This window comes from Talpa occidentalis, unplaced genomic scaffold (genome assembly GCF_014898055.3).
Source record: "Talpa occidentalis isolate TD23 unplaced genomic scaffold, MPIMG_talOcc4v2.1, whole genome shotgun sequence".
NCBI lineage: Eukaryota > Metazoa > Chordata > Mammalia > Eulipotyphla > Talpidae > Talpa > Talpa occidentalis.
Genome location: NW_026555331.1, coordinates 117309386 through 117321926, shown reverse-complemented (window position 1 = coordinate 117321926; position 12541 = coordinate 117309386).

The following is a 12541-nucleotide window of genomic DNA, read 5'->3' as shown; positions in this document are numbered from 1 at the left end:
AAAGAAAGTCTAGTATCGAAATCAAAGAGAAAAACAGCCACAAAAAAATGATCAAGGAAGTAGAGAAACTTCTAGTTAGGTTCACAAGGGGGGAAAATGCAGAAATCTCAGAAATAAAATCAGAAATGAAAGAGAAGTTACAAGAGACACCTTAGAAGTTCAGTGGATCAGAAGAGATTACGGTAAACATTTGTATACTAGTAAGTTGAATAACCTGGAAAGATGAACAAATTCTTAGAAATAAACAATGGTCTGAGACTGCATCAGAAGAAATGGAAACCTGATCAGAATAATAGCAGGCCAAAAAAAAAAAAAAATTGAAGCAATAATAAAAAGTTCAAGACCAGCAACTTTCACTGAGTTCTACCAACCTTTAAAGATCAGCAAATACCTATCCTTCTCAAATTTTTCCAAAAAATTGAAAACAAATATCCCTGTGACATTTTATGAGGCCAACATTTATGACACTAATTACAATTATGGTACTATGATACTAGACCAATTATGATACTAGACCAATTTCCCTAATGAGCACAGATGCAAAAATCCTCAATAAAATCTTAGCAACCATAATTATATAACACATTAAAAGAATCATATACCATGATCAAGTATGATTTATTCCAGGGATAAATAATGATTCATGAATAATAAATAATAAATAATGATTCAATGAATAATGATTCATCTGAAAAAAAAAAAAAAAAGCAAAACTATGTAATACACCATCAACAAAAGGAAAGATATAAATATATGATTGTATCAATTTATATGAGAAACCATTTGCTAAGATTAAATATTTCATTATGAAAAAGGCCTTCAAAGAATAGGAATAGATGGAACATATCTAAACATATCAAGGCCATTTTGAGACATAGACCACAACTAACATTTTTCTCAATGGTGACAAACCCACAACTCACATTTTCCTCAATGGTGGCAAGCTGAATGCTTATCAGTTCTTACACAAGACAAGGATGTACATTTTCATCACTGCTATTCAACATAGTATAGGAAGTTGTAACTAGAACAATTAGACAAGAGAGCATATAAAAGAAATCCAAATGGGAAAGAAGGAAAACTGTCATTACATTCAGTTAGCATGATAAATATACATAGAAAATTCTAAAGACTCTACCGAAAATGAAAAACTGAAATAAATCAATTCAACAAAGTAGTAGATTACAAAATCACTGCACAAAATTCAGTTGCACTCCAATATGCAAACAATGGGTTAGAAAAGGATGAAATCAAGGAACAATCCAGTTACAAGAGCATGAAAAAGAACTAAACACCTAGGAGTAAACTTAACCAAGGAGGTGATGGACCTATATAATGAAAACCATGAAAATGTTAACAGAATAAAGGACACAAAAAATGGAAAGAGTCTGTTTTCATGGATTGGCAGAATTAGCTTTGTTAAAACATCTTATTTAAAGGAATATACATAATTGGGGCCTCCCCGGTGGCACAGCGGTGGAGCGCTGGGTTGCAAAGCTGTCTACAGCCTCTGCAGTGAGCCTCTGCAGCGCCGGTTCGATCCCCGGCTGCTCCCCGGCCACCGGAGGAGGGTCCCACATGGCGCGCAGACCTCTCCTGCCAGCGGGTGCTCCCCTCAGCAGTGTACTTTGGTCCTTCTGCCTGCTCTGCTCCCTGCTCTGGCTCTGGTGAATTCTCTCACCCTCCTGAGCTTCTGACTGTACCCAGTGCTTGTATAAATAAATACATTTTTAAAAGAAAAAAAAAGGAATATACATAATTGATGCAATTTCTATCACAGTTTCAATGACATTCTTCAAAGAAATAGAATAAACATTGCTGATATTCATATAGAACCACAAAAAACAATCCTGACAAAAGAGAAGAATGGTGGCATCATTGGGGCTGGAACAAAAGAATGGGGCTGGAACAAAAACAGACATACAGATGAATGGAACAGAATGCAGAAGCAAGATTAAACTCGCACTTGTAGGGGCAGTTATTTTATGACAAAGGAGCCAAGAGTACATAGGTGAAGGGAAAATCTTATCAATAAATGATGTTGGGGAAACTGGACAGCCATGTGCAAAAGAGACTGGACGACTATTTCATACCATACACAAAAACACAAAATGAAAATAGATGTGGATGTAAGAACAGAAACCATAAAACACATAGATAAAAACATAGTCAAAACTCCCATGACACAAGCTTCAGAGATGTTTTTGGATACATCTCCAACAGCAAGAAAAACGAAAGAGAATATAAACAACGATACATCAAACCAATTGTGCACAGTAAAAGATACTATCACTAAAACACAAAGACACATTACTACATTGCAGAAAATTGTGCACCATACTTCTGACAAGAGGCTAATATCCAAGATCTATGTATGAAGAACTCATACAATTTAACAAAATGAAAACAATAATCCAACCAAAACATGGACAGAAGACGTCAAAATGCAATTTTCCAAAGAAGATGTGTAGATGGCCAGCAGGCACATGTAAAAAACACTCATCAGCATTTACCATCAGGGAAATGCAAATGGAAACCACAATGAGATACCACTCACATTGTGAGAATGACCCATATCAAAACAAAAAGACCCAAAATAAGAAGTGTTGGTAAGGGTGTGCAGAAAAAGGAACTCTCATGCACTGTTAGTGGGAATGTATACTGGTACAGCCTCTATGGAAATACACAAACACACACACACACACACACACACACAGAGAGAGAGAGAGAGAGAGACAGACTGAGATTTTTCTCCTTACCCCAGATTAAAGAGAATGGGGATTTTTCTCAGCTTTGTATACAATCTCCTCTCCCCTTCTTACAATAGGGTCAGGCACAAGGTAAATTCTCAGATGCATATGTTGAGAAAAGGAAATGGTCATAATGGTATGGCCTAAAAATTAGTGGTTTGGATTGGAATGAGTCTATAGATTCATATTAACATGATCTGGAAGACCACTAGGAGGTTGTTCCACACCAGAAACATGAGTTAATAACAAATGATTATTCTTATTTTATGTTTTATCCTAATGTTATGTGCTATAACATTAGGAATAACAATATACAATGTAAAATAACCAGAACATTATCATTTCTATTTATCTTTCAGCCTTCTACCTTATTTCTTCAGAAAAGAATTTTCTGTACTATCCTTCCTCATTCCTTCCACCCAGGTATAAGGTAGCTTCCCATACTCCTTTATTTCACTTTAATATGACATGTTTCACAGATGAGGACAATTGTGTCCCCTATGGAGAGGGAGGGAGATAGTGTAGCCACAATAAAAACAATGTTGAAAAGAAATATTTGAGACTCATGCATATACGATATCGCTTAAGAAAATACTTGTGGGTGGAGAGGAATTTCAAGCAGCACTCAATGGGGAATGAGCAACATATCATCCCGAATGAAAACATCAACTTTATCCTCTATATTCAATAGCTGTGTGTGTGTTTGTACATGTACACATGCATACACAATGACTTCTTACCTAAGCTAACCTAAAATTCTGGATGGATTTGAAGGAAACACAGACCTAGTATCATCTGAGGTAGCAGGCTTTCTTTTGATATAATTATATGCTAAAGACTAGATAGAGTGAAAGGTGGTGATTAACATTGCAAACATTAAACAGAAGAAATTTCCAAATGTACTCATTTAATCAAAGCATATTATTGAATATCTTCTATGTGTCTGGAACTATCTTTTTTGCTATGGGAGAAATTAGATAATTATAAAAAGCCTTCAAGGGAGTAATTATCTAATTAGTGACATAACACAAAAGAATAATAGAGGAGAAAAATTACTTCTTCGAGCATATTAAATAACCTAAAACAACCCAGCAGGAAAAAAAATCCATATATATAAATGACCAGTGCTACGCTTAATAATATTTTTTCAAATGTGGTTTTAACATTTAGAAATATAACCTACACCAAGCTGAAACACAGGAGAAATTGCAAATATTTAAATGGTTTATTAATACCACAATTATTAAAACTGAAGACATTCTAAATTAAGAAACAATGAATTTTCTACTTAAGGAAAACAGAAGTTGTCTCCTATGGGATCTAACAACATGCACATTTACTTAATAACTTTTCTCTTTCAGCTTTATATTTAAAGGTTATTTATAGATTTCTTCTTGGTGTTTTAAAGACCTCATTACTTCCGAAAATTTTTTAAACTTTTTTTAAAGATTTATTTTTTATTTATACAAGAGCTGAGGTACAGGCCAGAGGCGTGGGGAGGGTGAGCAGATTCATCAGCGACAGAACGGGGAGCAGAACAGGCAGACAAACTGAAAGCACTGCTGAGGGGAGCATTGGGTGAGACAAGAGAGGTCTGCTGCACCATGTGGGAATCTCCCTGGCCGCCTGGGAATTGAACCCATGCTGCAGAGGCTGCAGACAGCTTCACAGCACTGCGCTCAACCCGCTGCACCACCAGAGAGGCTCCCAAAATTTTTTTGGACCTAAGGAAAAACACTGTCATATTTGATCAGCCCCTTAAGTAATATCCGGCCATTTTTTACTACTCTTCTCCCAAAATTCATAATTCCCATTCCAAACAATTATTACACATTATTTTGTAGGCTTTGAAGACCATCTTGATCACTTTTCTCAATCAAAATTGTACTGTGTTTAGTTTTATATATAATGAGGGCTTATTATAAAAGCAAAATCATAAAAAATACATTGAATACATGGAGACATTAGGGAAATCATAATGAAATGTGTTAAATTACTTTCCCCCATCATGTACTTTTCCTATATTCTCTATAGTCTATGCGTGGCTTGATCATTTTACTCAGGTGTAAAAAAAGATCAATACAAGTAGTGCTCAATTTAGTGGAGAATACAAATAGGAAATTGCAGTACCTGCCTTAATCAGATCGGCAGAGGTTGTGGAACAATCAGACAGAAAGAAGTACCAGAAAAAAAATTGTTAATGAAATCAAAACAGGTACACCTGTGAGTAGAGAGGAATGCTAAGCAGAACTGACATCATTTGAAAAGATTAAATGGGAGAGTGATTCAAGTGCAGGTACAAAAACATTTCCCACATCTACAGCCTAAATTCAGGTTAGGATTGGCTAGAGTGAGACTCTAGCCAAGGGAAGAATCTATGAACAAGGGAAGAATCTATGAAACAGGCAAAGGCGTGCTAGAATTACTGAGGCCAAGATGGGAATGTTGAGTGTTTTAGGTAAGAGGGTGACATGACTAGATAAAATTTTAGAATGATTATTCTGCTGCCATATAGGGAATCAATCACAGAATGTTGTAACACGTTCTACGACAGGTATTAGCATTCTTAGTTGTAGTGACTGTGGCAAGTATTCAAGAAAGAGTATCAACTACATTTGTTCATTAATTTGTGGGATCTAAGAGAATTTTTATTTTGGTGGTTGGGCAAAGTGATGGATATACCAATCCCCAATACAGGCAACTTAAAAAGATATGGTTTTGTTTGTGTGATAAGAGGGGCTTAATTTTAGAATGCTATTTTTTTTCCCAAGGGCAGATGCAATTTTTATGTAGCATTTAAAAGATGGAGTGGAAGAGCTACAAATGAAGTACATGAATTAACCCTAAGGAAGTATATAAAGTACAAGACTGCCCTAACCAGAATGCCAAGAAACATTAACTTTAAATTAGCACCTGGAATAGGAAGCATTTTCAAAGGAAACTAGCAGGAAGACCAGGTATAGAAAGAGAGGGATAATCTTGGGAGCCGAGAGAAGGGAGTGTTTTGGGAAGGAAACACTGGTGATTAGCACCCAATTCCTTACACTACACCTTGCAGGGGAATGGTAGCATTGAAACCGTGGCGGTGGAATCCAGATTGTCTAAGAGTGAGTGGAGTGTTAGGGAGAGTTAAAGGGGAAAAAAAAAAAAAAAAGGTCATGTAACTCAAGATTTCTAGCTGAGTAAAAGAAAGGCCATCAACTAAACCTCATCATATACATCAAAAAAACTGAAAAAATGTTGTAAGGATGCTGTGACTTGGAAAGTCTCTTAACTGTTCCAGCTTTACTGCAACCTGAATAAGCAAGCAGATAATCTTGATGAGGTTAAAAAGCCTGTAAAGTCCAACTCAGCACTAATGTTCAGTTCCATATTTCTGTATGTTTCCCTATTATGCTCAACCAAGTAGCAGTTCCTAACATCTTCACCATTATCCTTCCACCCATTATCAATGAAATATTGGCTCCACTAGAGTGACTGCAGTGGGGTAGTATGGGAATATCACTCAGGCTGGGGATTAGTAAGAATCTCTCCTGTGGCACCATTCAAAACTGGAACTTTGAAGAACTGCACCTCACTCCTCTGGGGCAAGAGAAATAGACTAACTCAGGCTTGGCGGCATTTTAATAATATGAAACTTCCTCTACTGCATGACCTACCAACTTCTTTTTCCTGAATGTGTGAAGGGAAAACTACATGGCAAACATAATGGATTCTTTTTTTTTTTTAAATATTTATTTATTTATTTATTTATTTATTTATACAAGCACTGGGTGCAGGCAGAAGCTCGGGAGGGTGAGAGAATTCACCAGAGCCAGAGCAGGTAACAGAACAGGCAGACTGATGGAATACACTGCTGAGGGGGGAGCAGCGGGTGGCAGGAAAGATCGCTCCATGTGGGACCCTCGCCCAGCGATGGGGGATCCAACCATCACTGCAGTGGCTGTGGACAACTTCGCAATCCAGTGCTCAACCTCTGCACCACTGGGGAGGCCCAAAACATAATAGATTTTAATACTATAATCACACAGGCTAACTGATCACCAAGAGAAACATATCCAGAAACTTGTCTGTTTAGTGGATTTATTCAACATAACTGTTTCGTTGGAAATGACAGCTGATGGTGGAATTTCAGCCAGGTAGAAAAAGTCACTGCATTCAAATGATAAATCTACTTGTAGTTAGGAAAAAGATTTTGATACCTCAAGGAAAAAGAAAATTAGTCTAATATGAGGGCCTCCCTGGTGGCACAAAGGGTTAAGCACCGCCCTATGAAGCAATCCGCAGCCTCTGCAGCACGAGTTTGATCCCCGCCTGGCCATGGGGGCCAGGGAGCAAGCCACATGGTGCAGCAGACCTCTCCTGTCTTGCCCACTGCTCCCCCCAGTAGTGTATTTCTTCAGTCTGCCTGTTCTGCTCCCACTCTGTCTCTGATGAAATCCTCTCACCCTACCGCATCTCTGGCCTGTACTCCAGCTCCTGGATGCTTAAATAAATTAATCTTTAAAAAAGAAAATTAGTCTAAAATGAGATTGAGTCACAGTATCTCAAATTATTCCAAAAACCAGCCTTTTGGTGATCACTTTGTATAATCACATATCCAGCTATGCCTTTCCCCACTTTTCTGATCTTCCATAGGTCACTAGAATACAGGGATACACAAGAATTGACCTATATTTTATATGATTTGAGAAGTAACACTGATTTAGAGCACAGAGTCCTGAGCCAGAATGCCTGGGTTCAAATCCCATTTTCCATCTCTTAATAGGGCATTGGGCAAATTAGTTTCCTTTCTATTCCTCACTTTCCTAACCTACAATTGCAAATGTGAGTAAAATTCTTATTCATTGATTCATTATGAAGATTAAATAAGTAGGTTTGAAAAAAACTGAATGGTACGTAGTACATAATGCTATGCTTAGTGCATAGTGATAAATATCTGTTAAGCAATGTGACGCATTTCATAATCTTGCCAGACTTTGCATGCAGCTAAATTGAAGTTTACTGAGGATAAAGTCCTTAAGAACTGACTTCTTTTGACATTGCCCTTGTTGTCTGGAGTGTTTATCTGAACATGGTGGTTTCTTGATAAGAGTTCATTGATTTTAATTAACTTCATAAGAACAAAAGCCTAAATGACTATAGATAATTAAAACCAGGAAGTTTCAATTGCATGACAAAAGAAGACAATAAAATGGAAGTGTTGCAAGAATTTTTATAACTGTACATATGCAAACAGTGATAATTTCTGGTAAGAGTTATAATTTTCATGGTAAGAGCAAGCATTCCCAAATGCTGAAACTTGTGTAAATATTCCTGTCTTATCTGTTATAAATTTATAGTTATTACCAAGCAACTCCAGCCTACAAGAGAATGCTCCCTGTGACCTAATTGTCCTCTATGTACATAACTGACTCAGCTTGGCTCCTCAGAGTCCCTGGGGCACCCTTTGGCTATCTGCTCAAACATAGTCCCTCCATGGGGTATTTAGCAAATTGCATATCTCATTGTCAGGCACACCCACCAGGACCCTATCTCCTTGTGACTTACATATATAATACTGCCAACCTCTTAATCATCCTCTTCAGTCACATCTCCCCAGTGATCTTGCATCTGGCCTAGGGACTTGGGGAATCAGGAGTCAGGCCCAGAATTCCTGGATATCTTCCTGCCAGTTGGGACTAGCATTTGGGTTAGACGAAACATGCTTTCAGTTTTTATGGACTATGTGCAGTGGACCTAAGTGCATCCAGAATGACAACTGACAAAGTTTTAAATCCCCAAGCAAAGGTTACACCTTCTTCAGTAAACAACCAGAATTCAGAATTTCTAATTCACATTCCTCATTCTATTACAATAGAGGACACTCCCATTTTTTTTCCTTTAGTCTAGCTGTTGCACAATGGAGATAATATTTAATGCAACCTAAAGTACTTTTTCCAGTCAGAAGATTCAAGAACTTTTTCCTGTCAGAGAATTAAAAATTCAAAATAAAATAATTTTAAAACAAAATAGAAACTTTCTAATTTGGTAATGATTACTTTATTCTGAACTCAGTATATTTTAAATGGTAAAGTGCACTGTTCTCCAAAATATGATCCTAGACTACCCTTTCCAAAGAATGTCAATGGCATTTACTCAAAGAAAAAGGGGAGCTGACTATGAGAATAACTGAGCAGAACTAGATGGAGCATATAAAATTAAGCAAGTTGCTTTAGTGTAGAATTCTTCAGCTGTTAGTAAATAAGATTGCAGTATTGTTGGGGAGAAAGGATGCCCTGAACAAACTCCACAAACACAGGTTTTTATGGATTAGCCCCTCACTCTAGACCAAAGAGATCCAAGACACTAAAAACTACATATCCCTAATGTCATCATCACCGAAGAGAGGATTGCTGGGAACTGAGGGTGGAGTGAAGCAGCCAGGTTTGGTATATAACCATAGGCTTTTGGGGGCTCTTGGCTTTTCCCCATCTCTCAGTGTGCTATTGGGCTTTTCAGCTCAGCAGAACTGGTAGGGTTCTTTCACCAATTTATCTCCTTCTCTTTTTCCCTGAGTTATTTATTTTTTCACTTCCCCTTCTTTGGTAAATAAACCCTTTATTAACCTTTAGTATGTGCCTGCAGTTAAGTCTTATTATAAGCCCCTTTAAGCACATGGGTGAGGACCCACAGTTAGACAATCCATTTCATACTGGGTTTGCCCTGTAACAGTACGAATACCTAAGAAACAAGAATGTAGTATTTCTTTGTTAAAGTTCTTGGGGATTAGTGTTCCACAGCACATGGTTAGAAAAAAAAAATAATCCTTTAAGGGCATATCTACTGATAGGCTAATGGAGATCATGAATATATAAAGTCTATAATATTGTTGATCATTTTGTATCTGTTTTATCTTCAAGATTTAATAGTAATTGGAAAAAGAGGAAATCAAAGCAGACATTAAAAAAGCTTTGAGGCTGATAAAAATGATGTTACCAGAATCTATGGAATGCAGTAAAAATAGTCTTTAGTGTAAACTGTAATACAGACCCATGTTAAAAAGAAAAATCCCAAATAAACAACTGACCAATGGAAGAACAAATTAGACCTAAAATTAGAAGGAAGGAAGCAATAAGAGTGGGAATAAATGCAATAGAGATTAAATTTAAAAAAAAATAATGTTACAAGGAGCTTATTTTTTTGAGAAGATAAAATAAACCCTAACTATGCTAACAAAAACACAAAATATTAACAAGGTGAATCACAAATGAAAGAGGAGAATTCACTACAGATAACATAGAAATACAAAAGTTTATACAAAATTACTATGAATAACCATATGCTATTAAAATTGAAAATCTTGAAGAAAGATTTCTAGGTCAACAAAATCTATTAAGGCTAATTCAAAAAGAAAAACTGAAAAAAAAAAACTGATCACAAACATGGAAATTGAAACAGTAATAAAAAATCTTCTGAAAAATAAAAGACCACAACCAGATGGCCATACAAATGAATTTAATGAAACTTTTAAAGGAGAACAAATGCTCACCCTTCTCAAATTGTTTTTAAAGACACAAAGTATAAGAATCCTTCTTAATACATCTTAAGATGACAACATTACCATAATTCCAAAACTAAAGATAGCACAAGAAAATCACAGACCATTATTCTTGATGAACATCAATGCAAAAACTTTCACCACAGTAGCCAATCAAATTGAATATTATTATCACAAAGGTTATACAACATGATCAAGTGAGCTTCAACACAGTGATGCTAGGATGTCTTAATATACATAAATCAATTGATGTAACATATCATATCAACAAGTGTAAAGATTAAAATAACAGATGCCGAGAAAAGATTCAATAACATTCAATATCCATTTATGACAAAAACTGTGGACAAGATGGGAATAGAAGAACACTACCTCAATATAACAAAGGCTATATATCACAGCAACCAGTATAATTCTCAATGGTGCAAAACAGTAAGTTTTCCCCATATGTCCTGGCACAAGAAAAGGGTACCCATTGTCCGCATTTCTGTTTACTGCAGTATTACAGCATTTGGCTAGAGCTATCAGACAAACTCAGGTAATAAAGGGAGACTAAATAGGAAAAGAAATAAAACTATCACTATCTGCAGACAGGATATTTTAGTAACATATAGAAGATCCTAAAATCCATAAAATATTATTATGAACCATAAACACAGTAAAATGGCAGGATGTAAATTCAGCATACAAAATCCATAGTTTTTATACACAAAAAACAAAAGAGAAATTAATAATTATATTTATAATTACTTCAAAAAGAATTAAATACCTAACAAAGGAGTTTAATTGTATAGATAAAAGACTATAAAATGAAAACTACGTGTTATTAAAGGAATTGTATAGTGATATAAGCAAATGAAAGAATATTACGCTCATGGACAGGAGAATTAGTATAATCAAAATGACTAACTCCTTGCTAAAATGATATACAAATTTACTACAATCCCCATCAAAATGTCAGCAATATTTTTCAAAGAAGCTAAACAACAAATATTGAAATTTAATGGCACCTCAAAAAGAATTGAATTGCAAAGGCAAACTTAAGAAAAAGTGAGAGAAATGGAAATATCATGTTTCCTCACTTTAAAGTTTACTATAAAGCAAGAGGATTAAAAACAGTATGGTTTTGGTGTAAAAAAATGTCACAAGGACTGACTGAACAGAATCAAAATCCAGAAATGAATACATGCATATTCTAGTACCAAATTTATGAATAAAACATCCATGACCATAAAATGGGGAAAGGATAATCTTTAATAACTGGTTCTGGGAAAATTGGAAAGACACACTTGAAAGAATGCAGTTGTATTACCTGTTAACACCATACACAAATTAATTCCAAATGGATTAAATATTTAGATGTAAGATCTATAATACCTTACATAGATGGCACCATTGGAAATATATTCCCTGGTATTAACAATATAGATTTTTAGATGATTCAATCCTTAAAGCAAGGGAATTAAAAACAATTATGATTACTTTATGTTAAAAAGCTTCTATACAGCAAAAGAAAAATATAAGACAAATAGATACCCTATTGAATGGGGGAAATATTTATACAGTATATAACTGATAAGAGATTAATAACCAAACTATATAAAAAACTCATAATTCAACAACAAAAATGATCCATTTAACAAATGGACAACAGCTATAAACAGACAATGCATTACAGATGATATCCAGAAAGCCAAAAGACATACGAAAAAAATGTGTCTCATAACTCCTAATATGAAAGATGCAGATTAAAACTATATTGAGAAACCACCTCACACTCTTGAGAAAGGCAGATTTCAAAAAGACCCTCAACAACAAGTGCTGGAGGGGATATGGAGAAAAAGAATCCTGTTACATTGTTGGTGGGGGACGTAAACTGGTGAAATCATTAAGAAAAGCAATTTGTATATATTTTAAAAAATTAATAGAAACAACTGTCTGACTCAGCCATTCCACTCTTAGGCATACATTCACAAAATATGAAACCATCAAGTAGTACCATATGTTCAATGATATTTGCAATAACATTATTTACAACTGCTAAGACACAAAAGCAGCCTAAATCTCCTTCTATAGATGAATGGAGCAAAAAGTTGTGGTACATATATACTGTGGAATATTAGCCAAAAGGAAGTATGAAATACAAGTATTTTCAGCAAAATGGAGAAGTCTGAAAAAAATTACAAGCTTCAAAGCAAGTCAGAACAACAAAAACAAATATTGAGCATCTTTATAGCAGGCAATTTGACAA